At 43.4% G+C, this 12,213-nt stretch overlaps 1 protein-coding gene across 2 annotated transcripts in view; it reads right to left on the reverse strand.

Annotated features, from left to right (window-relative positions):
- The window catches only part of AKT3 (AKT serine/threonine kinase 3), a 158,108-nt gene extending 146,164 nt beyond the window's left edge, over positions 1 to 11,944 (reverse strand). Inside the window, exon 1 of one of the 2 annotated variants that reach the window (XM_068676356.1) lies at positions 11,563 to 11,944. The gene's annotated coding sequence lies outside the window, so the exon portion shown is untranslated. Of the gene's footprint in view, positions 1 to 11,202 lie in introns of both variants that reach the window. The other variant, XM_068676354.1, reaches the window with a different exon arrangement.
- Between the last annotated feature and the right edge of the window lie 269 nt (positions 11,945 to 12,213).

Below are 12,213 nucleotides of genomic sequence, written 5' to 3' on the forward strand. Positions count from 1 at the left end.
TTTAGTTTATGAAAAGAAGGAGTTCATGTTTTCTCAGGGCTTTAAGCCAGGCAGTGACAAGAGTGCTCTCTTCCCTACAAAGAAGAAAAAAAGCTCACAGGGGGCGGAAGGAGGCCAGCCCTACAACAGGACACGCCGGTCCCAGAAGCCACAGCTCTCCCTTCCACCACCTCACTCCCAGACTACCAACAAGCTGAGAAGAAGAGATAATAGCACTGCAACCAAGCAGGAAGAGAAGTCAGAGGGCAGGAGAGGTCTCCTTTTGCCAGCAGACTCCCTTTCCCCTCCATCCTTCAAAACAAAGAGGAACATCCAAATCATGCCAGTCTAGGAAAGGGACTTCTGTGATGGTGGAGGAACACCCTTCTATGGCTGTATGCACAGGAGCACACCTGTACACACCGGAGGAGGGACACACAGCCCAGTTCAGTACTAAAAAATCCAGCATATACATATCAATTTAGTGTACTGACCAACAAATGCAAGCGCGATAGAAACAAATTCTCCTAAAAGCAACCTGTGCAATGAATGAATGGAGAATGGACAGGGAAATAAACTGTTCTAATCCAACCAAAAACAGGGTAAAAAATGAAGCATTATATGTGCACAGGTTATTTCCGATATGTCATTTTAAAAATGTGTATTTGCACCACGCAGCAGCTAGATGGAAGGCTACTTCTGTATGGATGCTGTGCTGTGCAACATAAAACTTGGTATGAACATTTTTTCAAGTGGCATGCAACGAATAAGGCAGTAGAGCACAACTCAGAAATACTGAGGGTGTATCCATTTTACAGTTACGTGTTCACTTGTTTTCTCAAAAACATGCAGGAATTCAGGTACTTAAAATTAAAAACTGCAACGTTGAATCATTTAGTAGCACAAAGTTTAAATAATATTGAAAGCATTGCCTCTGTGACATCCCTTGGCACTGGCAGGTATGACGGGAAGTCCCATGCAGGTGATGCACACCCTTTTGCACCAGCATCATGCCCCACTGTGTCCAAAAGGACACCAGACACCTCTGTTTATGTAAACACACACTGCCTTCAGACCTTCATGTTTTTACAAGAATTAAAAGAAAATGTTACATACAAGGTTTTGGAAGGACAGGAGATGGCTTCGTTAGTGTCAGTTCATCTTTATCTGGTTAGACTGTGCGTTACCAGGTAAGACAACGTGGCAGAAATAAACGCAACAAGCACACCTTTCCACGGCCTTTACCTCACTAGTTAGAGAGTTATTTTCTGGGCCATACTCTATCGGAGCTTTTGTTTATGCTCTTCAGTCCAGTGATAAGCAAGCCCAACAGCTGTGCCTGGACAGCGAGAGACTGAGGCATGCGGCTGACACAGGTGCCAGTTCTGCCTTCCTGGATGGATGAGGGCAGCACGGTATCAGTTCCTACTCCAAGCACACACATCTTTACAGAACCAGGGGGAGCAACAATGACGCAAGAACAGCTGTTCTGCGATGCACAAGCAAGTACATCAGTATCCCAACACCCAAATTCAGTTTGACTTTCCTACAAGGCTTCCAGTACATTCCTTAACACACGATCACAGGCGATATTTTTCAACTATAAAGACAAAATAAGCAAAATACTTAACCTGGGCTGGCATATGCTGTGATTTGTTTTATCCTATCTGTTAATCTAATGCAGTTCCCAATGTTGGTGTGTTCTTATGAAAAGTGCAATAATTTATTTTTATTGGTACAGACTAAGCTGTAAGAAATGAACTTCTGCACTAAGTAGCAATGATCTTGTCTGCCCACATACTGATCATTAAGTCCATGATTCCTGTAGACATATAGTTTTAATGAATGAATTTATGCTTAAAGCTCCCTATTTATCCACTGATCATGATTAAGTTAGTGTTATTTAACCAAAATCTGATCTATGACTGATTTTTATCTCTGCCTGTGTCCCAATAACCTCAAATGCATGCCTGTAGGACAGCATCCTACTCCTTCCATGGACTACTACATTGAATTTCAAACAAAAATGCCAAAATGCAAGAATCAGATAAATATGGTGACAAAACTAACCAAATTATCTCCGTTTCAGCTTCACAGTGCTACCAGAAACAACTTAAGTAAAATTATCAACAGTTGTATGCAGGCATAATGGTTATAGTGATCACTCCCTTAATGGGTAATTAAAAGTCAATCTGAATTACACAGGAAGCTGTAGAAGATAAATCGAAGCATTAAAAGACTAATGAAAATAAAGGTTATACATTCACACTACACTTTCAAGAAGCCATTTGTAAGCATCTGTAGTATTATCCCTTATTAAATTCCTTTGAGGCTTTCTAAAAGTTACACTCATTCACTCAGAAAGTCATCCAGCAACACACTTTTGAAAATTACCTATTGTGACGAAAACTGACCTTAATGAAAAACAGACATACAGAAACCTTTACCCTGAAGATGCACTGGTGCATTTCTTCAGGCATAAAATAGTTCCCTATAACATATGGAACAAGAACTCTCATAAGGGAATAGCCTTCCATCTAGTCCAACTATTTCAAGAAAACCTACAGAAACGTTCATGCTACACAGCCTGCACAGAGCTTAAATACTCATTAGCCATCAACTCTGCTCTCCCAATGCACTTCAAGTTCCAGCAGCTGTTACAGAGTAAATATTACAGTTTCCCCTGTTGCTATAGGATGGAATGGGGAAAAATGTGTAAGAACTGAAGCTGAGGATGTTTTGCATTCCAGCTGCTTCCTACAGGGAAAAACCTAACTTATGTTTTTATTTATGTTCCAACAACTGAAGAACAGGTTGGATTGCTTTTTCTTTTTTCTTTTCCACTTTATCAAACAGAACTTTTAAGAGGTAATTTTCCAACAGTACATTGTATGTATTTTGCACAATGTATCAGTCAGTCATGAATATGCATAATAAATACAAAAACCTATCATCTGCGTGCTTTGTGGTGCAGTTGTAACAACTTACTCCATCGTGACCAGTTACAAGAACGAAATATCTGCATTTATTTTTGGATCTTGTAAAAAAAAAAAAAAAAAAAAAAAAAAGGTAAGTTTTTTTTTTCTTTCCTCTTTGGAAAACTATTAAGCCACATTTTGGCGTTACATGGAACAATTCAGCACACTTCAGAAGGACTAATACTACAAAGAATTCTAAGTTCCTAGCTGTAATGGTCACAAGGACATCTTTCTGAGCAAGGATCAAACAGAAACTTCTACATGCAACAGATCCTACTGAGACTCACAGTTTTCCCAAAGTGTGGTGAAAAACCAACACCTTTTCAGTTTTCATCTTGAACTTTCGAGACTAACAGCAATATAAAGAAACAGTTCGTTTCATGATGCTATCGCCTAGGAACTATAGGACCTACCCTTAAAAGAAGCAATGGACTATTCAGTATGGAGAAGACACCTTTTCTCAACTTATATTTTTGAATTAAATGAGGCACTCACGCCCATTGCAGCAGTCAGGCACCTCCGCAGACTCAGCGATGGGGAGAAGGAAATATTTTCCTTCCAAGCAGAAGGAGCAAGAACAGTGTTTCAGGTCTACACTTAACAACCACTATGTGCAAGTGAATAATCATCAAGACTCGTAAGAGCAGACAACACTCCCTTGGAATCTGGGCATCCTCCCATTTCCCCAGTGACAAGAGACAGCTGAGTACAGAAGACAGTGCCCATAAATTCAGTGTAAATTGTATGATTCAGGTCTCTGTTGTAAGAACTTTCATAAACAGAAGCTCCTACTTTCAACAATTTTGGAGCTGAGAAAAAACAGATACTCTCACATTTACCAACTTAAGCTACCAGAGAGAATACCAACAGGATCAGCTTCACCTCTTCCAATGACTACCCCTACAACTTCACATACCATTCACAACCCAGTGATTATATAAACCTAAATGTATCAAGGAACTGCCATTTTACCTTTTTCAAGTAACCATTTGTTTAATAAAATGCTTTGGGGAGGTGGGGAGAGAGGATGGTGTCCAAGTGAATCTTTCTCTTTGCCTGACTCACTGAGATTCCTTGGTCTTCAACATAATCAGAGCCAAATCTCCTCATCTTTACATCATTTCTCAGAAAGGTACACTGAAAAATTATGTTTGCACACACAAAACACACACTAATACAAAAAAAAAAAAAAAAAAAAAAAAAAACTCTTAATTAGTCATCTTCTAGTGGCTATCATGATACCCATGTTTGTTTATCTGCTTTAGGGGCATTTTTTTTCCAGATCAAGTTCTTAGGAGGTTTTCTCAAATCCTCCAAAGTTTGAATCCTCCAATGATGCAACCAAACAGACAGTACTGTAGCAGTCTTCAGTACTGTTTGTAATCACAAAGTGAGAAATTAAAAAGTTAAGGCTCCAAACTAAAAACAGTTCTCTGTAGGATATAAGGTTGAGATTTGAGTTTTATTTATATGAAAAATGCATCCATATCCTCTTCCCCTACCCAAGTTGTTATGTGAAAGTCTGGTCAAACAATAAGAGGATACATTGCACAGCATCAGAAATTACACAAAAGACTATGCTGCAGAACAGAGATTGATACAAAACTTCCTAAATCAAAATAACCTGTATTACTAATGGAAGAATCACATCCAGTTCAGTGATTTATCTAAGAAGTAGTGTATTTATACAGGCTTCTACAAACTACATATTCTGCAATTTTGGTTATACTTCAAAAATGGCGCAGTTGGATTATGCCCCTCTTTATGGTTTCAGGAGGACTGACTAATTTAAATATTGTCACTACTTAGACTGAGAAAAAGGAACCTGCAGAAAGACAATTTTCGTTCAACTTCAAAAAACTTCTAAACAACAAAAAAAATCACAAAAAAATACATTAACTGGTTTTACAATACAAAGAAATATAATAAAAACCAACATTCTATAAACATTCTAACTTTATAAAATCTTTACTGTATGCACAATTAAGACACTTAGGCATACCTCTAAACAATTTCTAATTTTAAATGTTCCTATTTTACAAATTTTACAACAAAGATAAAAAAAAAAAAAAAAGATATCTCTGCAACAGGCATTGCAAATATTTTTTTTAATTGTATTCTGCACTAAAAATCTCGATGTCATTAAGAATATTGATATTAAAAATTATTCCTGACAATTTTATTTCCTAAGCCTTGACTTGGAATTAGTAGGAGGATAACAAAACTAGCAATATTTACACTTTGTGGTAAGGAAAAACAAGATGCTTTAGAAAAGATAAATAGGTCTTTATAAAGCACGCTTATGTGTATGCTTTGTGCCTTAATATTTTCAGTCTTCTATCTTCACTTACAGTATGTCAAAAAGCTGCACATAACTCATACATGTCTAGATAAGTGAGTTAGAGACTTTAGATAAATTCACAAATTCAGTTGTGACTGCAGTCACACTTAAATATTAATATATTAAGTTATATGTTTCAGTTAGATTTTGCAACTGAGTAATTTGCCAATAAAGAAACTATAATCCTGTATTCTTTTTTCATATTAGAATGACAAATTAAGCTATTTTAAGGGACAAAGGTACAATTAAGGTAAGGTGAACAAACCCACCCCTGTCTTTGTTTACCAAGGTATAAAGGAAGTTTCTAACAGTAGCTAAATTGTTTCTCTAGAATCCCACATGAAAAAATAACAACCCATTGTTTGCATTGTTTTTATTGACAAAAATGCTTTGAATCCTTTTCTCTCCCCAGTCAGAGAAAATAAAATAAAAAAAAAAAAAAAATCAGACAGGAGAGTGAGAACATAAAATGTATGAGAATACAGGTCTGAAATTCAACCAAAGAATATATTTAAAGCAGTAAATGTGAATGGACGGCTAGAGTTATGCATTAGAGAAAAAAGTTACTCAGACAACGAACTTGGGAGAGTTCTGAGACTTAAAAGAAGTCAAATTAAATATTAGTTGAGGATCATAACTATGACAGCCATATTCCACTCAACACTTCAAAATATAATAAATTTAACTTGCTGAGGATTAACATAGGAATACTCTTTCTTGCCATTTCAAGATGAAGTTCCTTCACTCTTTAAAAAAAGTTTTGTAATGTCTCAAACTACCAAGCAAAATTAAACTCAAGTTTCATATTTTGAAAACAAATTAAATTGGATTTTTAAGTCTATAATACCCTGAAACAGGTTGTCTAATTTGTGAAATGTCACAGAACCAAGAAATTCCCATGCATTCTGCAATGAGATAGGTTAAAAGATATCTAAGAGATACAAAATAGAGCTTCATTAAGCTCTTATGTTTGATTTTTGGTAAGATAGTAACTTTTGTGGAGCACAGCACCATAGTGCATACACAATGCCAAGCACATAGTTGAAGCCACAAAGAATTAAGACAATAAAAGTCAGAAATAAGCAAAGTACCATGAGTACTGGGAAAAGGAAAGTACTGAAATAAAAATGTGCTCTCAAACTATTAATATACAAGATGAAAAAAGTTCAACGACATATCTACCAAAAGACTTTCATTCAAACTCCTAAATTAGGATTTATTTATTATTATTTAGGTATTGTACAAATTAAATTCTGAATTTGCTTGAAAAAGTGATTCTTTCTCACATAGCCATCAAAAATTGCTGAACTTGCTAATTCTGCCATAACATGACCAGAACTACACTCCAGCTTCTAATCTAAACTTTTTGGATCTGCTTGTTCATCTTCAACAGCATTATTCTCATCAACTTGAGATCTGAATGTCCTAAGCACAGAAAGAATTCTCTACAACCACAAATGTAGACTGTTCATTTTTCAAAAGCATCTTGTCACTTGAACACATTTAAGGCTAGATGCAGTGCCTACTAGACAAAGGTCTTCAGCAAATGTTATACAAAAAGACAGATTACATGAAACTCACACATTTAACCTTAATTCTTTGCCCTATAGTATGTAGCTTTAAGAAAAACACAAGACAAGTTGTTCCAATCACATATCCCAGGAAGCACACTAAACAGTCGGGGGGGGGGGGAGGAAAGAAAAAAAAAAAGAGAGAGGTAGAGAAAAAAAAAAACACTTTTGTTGGTAAAAATTGTTTTGAAAGCCTGCTGAGACTCCACCAAGAAATACTGTATCGCTTTTGTGGGGTTAAACCACCTGTAAGAGAAGCTTTTGGCCTCTAGGCACTGCCACCCCACACCTAAAAAGATCCAGTGGCAAGACCATATTGATCTCTGTAAAGCTGAATCAGGCTCTTCACCTGTGCTCCTACTGTGGGATGCATTCAAATAACTTCATGGCACACACAATGCAGTAACATCTGACAAACAGTGCTATCACGTCATTCAGCCACGTGTATGAAACACTGAGGTCCTGGCTGCATTCTTAAGGGAATTATTGCTGCTCTTTAGTCAGGATATTCCAGAAAAATTCACAGGGTAAGAGCTTGTTCTTAATACTCTTTTTGATCAATAGGACTCATACCTAGACACTTGCATAGAAACACATGGAAAGATAGGGTTGCTCAAGATGGATGCGAGACATAAGAAGTTATTTCATCTAAACATAGTCAATGTTGACACTAATATCAAAAGTCTGAGAAATATTTAAAATGATCAAAAGCAAGCATTTTTCTATACACAGGACAAAAATGCTTCCTCTCCTTGAAAAGAACATTTAATGATATTTGTAACTTTTTTTTTTTTTTGTAAGTATAGACTTTACCACGGCTTCCTAATATACCTGAACAACACCTTTAAATAACAAAGACAAAAAGAATCTGTTTGGAATCCATCACATGTGCCAAAACTACTTCAATTGCCATACTTGATGTAGAGCTACAGGACAAGGACAAAATGCCATACCATCTATTACTACAGCCTTGCAATTTCTGCAAGTTTTTTTTTTATAATTTTTCTCTTCATATAAGCAGCCCTGAACCTGCTTCATACAAGTAGCCCAGAAGAAAACACAAACCAAAACTTTAAATATGATTTGACACCACACAAAGCACTAAGAAGTTACCTTTCTTGTTCACTAGTTTTGTTTGTTTCTCTGGCTTTAATAGATTTGTAAAACACTTTGAATAAGCTTTTCCATTTACTGTGTAACTACACAAAAGAGTCTTCTACACAGCCTGCCAACCTGTTGCAAAGACAAGCAACAAGTGCCACAAATTTACCAACGAGAATTTGCAACACTCAGAGCTGCCCTTCCATGTAACCAGGAGGCAACATACTAGCAGACACGAGGCTCCTCATCCCAAAGATCCCTTGTTTTCCAGGCAGTGCCACACTCCCTGACAGACCTGTTGTGCTAGACAGCAACCCCTGTCCCTGATGTGATATCCTTGGTAACCATATCCTAACAGAATGAGAGCCAATCTAATACTCTAGAATGAAGGGCAATCTTACAAGTGATGGTAAATTTCATACAAATATTGGAAACAAAAGTGACATTTTAAGGTAAATAAAACTTGCGAATGCATACATTTACCTGTTCCACTCTCTTTGAATCATCAATGTTGTTCACAAAAGGAGCACTGCACATTTTGAACAGAATGCTTACTTTATTAGCTGGGAAAAACAAACCAGAGGTCTTTGGGCACACAGTGCTAGCTGACCTGGGACAACTAACACCCCTACTAAGCATGCAGCTACAGTCTAGTGCATTCCTTTTAAAGCAACTCCATTTATGCATTAACCATATTGAAATGGAAATACACTACAAGAAAGTTTTCGCTCCACCTATTTCAAGGTCCTCCCACTCTCCAGTGTTGGTTAAAACTAGCATCGTGCCAAAGCCACCAAAGATGCCACCAAAGTTGGACTTCCACGCACAGAGTTGACCACTCCTGCTGCATCATTAGCAGCACAAAATGGAATTACAACCTAATACATTTATTAGAAACTGAATCTTCTTTATACTAAGAACAGCACAGAAATTTCAAATTTATTTTAACATTTGAACTACTGCAATAATGGTATCATACCTTCCAAAGCAATCAAGTATTTCAAAGTTATTTCACCAAAACAAACAAACAAACAAACAAAAAACCATCTTGGGTATAGAAATGACTATCTCTTTAAACTGGGAAAATTTGCACACGGAAAGTGAAAGAAGACTAAATAAACCAGTGGCAGACAAATTCCAAGTAGTCTGAAGGATGCCGCAGTTATTATACAAACTTCAGACACATGCTGTTTCAAACTGAAGTCGGAAGTCAAGATATGGTTTCTGGGAACATCTTGCAAACAGAAGCTTGGGTTGCAAACAATAGCAGAGCTCCGGTGGTTTTGGGGTAAGCTAAAGAAAAAACACTACTGTTATCCCTTCCTTCCACAAAGCATTTGTTCCAGTGTCAAGATGTCAACGTTTTCCAGTACAAGTTAATGCCATCGCAGCTTAACACTGTATCTGCTTCAACTGGGGCAAGATATAAACTCGTATGTGTCAGATTTCTCATGGGCTTCCCGTAGAGCAGCAGCATGTTGTTTAACCAGGCATCATCTTCCCCCAAACTGCCAAACAAGTGAGGGAGCACGATGCTGAAATACAACTTTCTATGAAGCTGCCCATGAAGCTGAAGGGCCCGCTGAGGTAAGGCAAACCTAGCTAGAGGAAGGCAGGAACGCACCACAGCACTGACCACTTCAAATGTGAGTTTCACTGGTTTTACCTGTGTGTGTGTGCATACACCAAACATCTACGTTAGAGGAAAAATGAGTTATCGAAATATGATACAAAGCTTTCCAGGAAACAGGATTTTTCTTATCTCTACAGTTTTTCTTTGGCTCTCATTTGAACTTGACTGACTGTCCGCATCCAACCAAAACAGATCCACGTGGGCTATAATTAGCAATCCAATCCAATTAGTGATATTGGGGTCAACTTAAAGGCTCCTGCCATAAAATAAACAAACAAGCAAAAAAAAAAAAAAAATAGTCCTAGAGGCGGGATCTTGAGTTGTATGCTTATCTTAAGAGCCAAAATAAGCTTTCTTCCCTATTTTATACACGCTTTTCATATTTGTATACAGAAGCTAGCAACAACAACAGGTCACGCTGAAGAAGTCCTTTCTCAGAAGTTTAGGACCTCTCATTTGCATGCCTCTTGCCCTGGGAAATTGACTGCTATGTACAAAATATGGTGAGGTATGGGGGAAGTACATCTGCCTATTCGCCAAGTTTTGGTAGGTCCTAAACAAACAGCGGCAGAAGAGGCGGCCGCGAGTTCCTTCGGGCCTGGGAAAGGCTGGCGATGGAGGTACCTGGGGCATTGGGGTTTTCAGAACAGAACTTCTTCAGGAGAAGTTAAGCGAGTCAAGCCGTAGGCGTTATTTTCATAAAAATAAAAACGAGATCCTGTAGATGTAGCCAAGTAGCCAACCAACTGATAGCTACGTTAAAAATATAGCGTGAAGATGTGGAGCACTGCAGTTGTTTACTCCCTACCAGCCGCACAAAACCAGGAATTTGGGGCTTTTCTTTATATTTTCTTAGCCTAACCCCGTTAGATAACCCAGCGTGGCAGGCTCTGGGTAGGGAACCAGCAGCGACCGCGCCGCCGCCGCGCTGCCCTCCCCTCCCCGCCAGCTCCCGGCCCCTGCGGCTGGGACACGGCGACAGCATCCCCCCTATCGCGACACGCACGCCCCGGCGACATGGGGTGGGGGGGATGGCGGGGGTGCAGCACGTGCGGGGCGCGCCCCCGCCGCGCGTCAACTTGCTCGGCATGTGCGCGGCGGCCTCCATGATGGCTGGTGCGGGAGGAGGAGGAGGAGGAGGAGGAGGAGGAGGAGGAGGAGGGCTGGGGGGCGGCGGCCGGTTTGTTTACTCGCAGGCAGGAGCCGCCAGCGGCGGCATCACCCGGGCGGCGCGGGCACGCGCGCCGCGGGCACGCGCGCGGGGCTGCCAGACCCCCGCGCCGCAGTCACCCCCGGCGCGCTCCCGTGGGGTGGGGGGGGGATAAAAAAAACGTAGGGGGGGGGATAACGGGGGGGCTGCGCTCGCTCCCGCCGGGGGCGCGCCCTGCCCGACCCCCCCCCACCGTTACATAACGCCCGCACCGCCCGGGGGGGGACCCCCGCCCCCGGTCCCCCCCAGCCCCGGGCCCGGCCCGGCCGCGCCGCCGCCGCCGCCCCGCGCCCCCTCCCCGCCTCCCCCCCCGCTCCCCGCCCGCCTCCTCGCTCCCTCCCCTCCCGCCCCTCCCGCCCCGCCGCCGCCCGGCCCCTCCCGCCCCGTACCTGCAGAGGCGGCGGCGGCGGCGCCGCGGGCGCTGCTGCGGAGCCGGAGGGCGGCGGCGGCGGCGGCGGCTCCGGCTCCGGGGGGAGAAGGGGAGGAGGGCGCCGCTGCCGCCTCCTCCTCCTCCCCCGTCCCCCCGCCGGGCTCGGCGGCGGTCCCCGGCGGCTCCGCGGGGGCGGCGGGAGGCGGCCCCGGCCCCCCCCCGGCTACATGGAGCCGCGCGCCCCGCTACGCACGGAGCCGCCCGGGCGGGCAGCGCGGCCGCGGCGGCATCGACGCGCGGGGGTCAGGAGGAGGAGGAGGAAGAGGAGGAGGAGGAGGAGGGCGGCGGCGGCGGCGGCGGCTCCCCCCGGCGCACTCACCCCGGAGCCGGCCGGGCCCCGCTGTCGGCTCCTCCCGCCGCCTCCGCCGGGCTCGTTATTGACTTTCAGGAAAACTCCCGACGTCACCGGCTCCCCCCGCGTGTCTCCCCCTCCGCGGCGGCGGCGGCGGCGGCATCGGCGGCATGCCCAGCTCTCGCGAGAAGCGCGCCGGGGCCGGGGCCGGGGGGGGGCCGCCAGACGGCGCGGGGGGAGCCAGACAGAGGGGGGCGGCTGAGGTGAGGGGGGCGGCGGGGACGGGGCCGCCGCCGGCTGCGGGAGGAGGCGGGGAGGCGGCGGGGACGGGGCCCGCCCGCCGCGGGGCGGCCCCGGTGCTGCTGCAGCCCCGGCATCCGCAGGGCTGCGGTGGCCCCGACGGGCGCACGGATGCGCCGCGGCGATGCTCCCGCACGGCTCGGCTGCCGCTGCCACCCGCGACAAGGACGCGGCGCCGGTGCCCCAGACTGGTGTCGCAGGGTGTCCTCTCTCCCACATCCCGCCTTCCTCTACAGCCCCTTTGAAAGCCCAGTCCTGCTTCTCCCTCTCCTGCTGCAGGGCTTCGCCGAGAATTTCTAGAGGAGCCCAATAATCATACGAGTTGGCATAGGACTGGAAAGTTGCCTCCAGGGGCAGCGAATCCATTCCCTGCTGTGG

The sequence above is a fragment of the Anas acuta genome, chromosome 3 (genome assembly GCF_963932015.1).
Source record: "Anas acuta chromosome 3, bAnaAcu1.1, whole genome shotgun sequence".
Taxonomy (NCBI): Eukaryota; Metazoa; Chordata; class Aves; order Anseriformes; family Anatidae; genus Anas; species Anas acuta.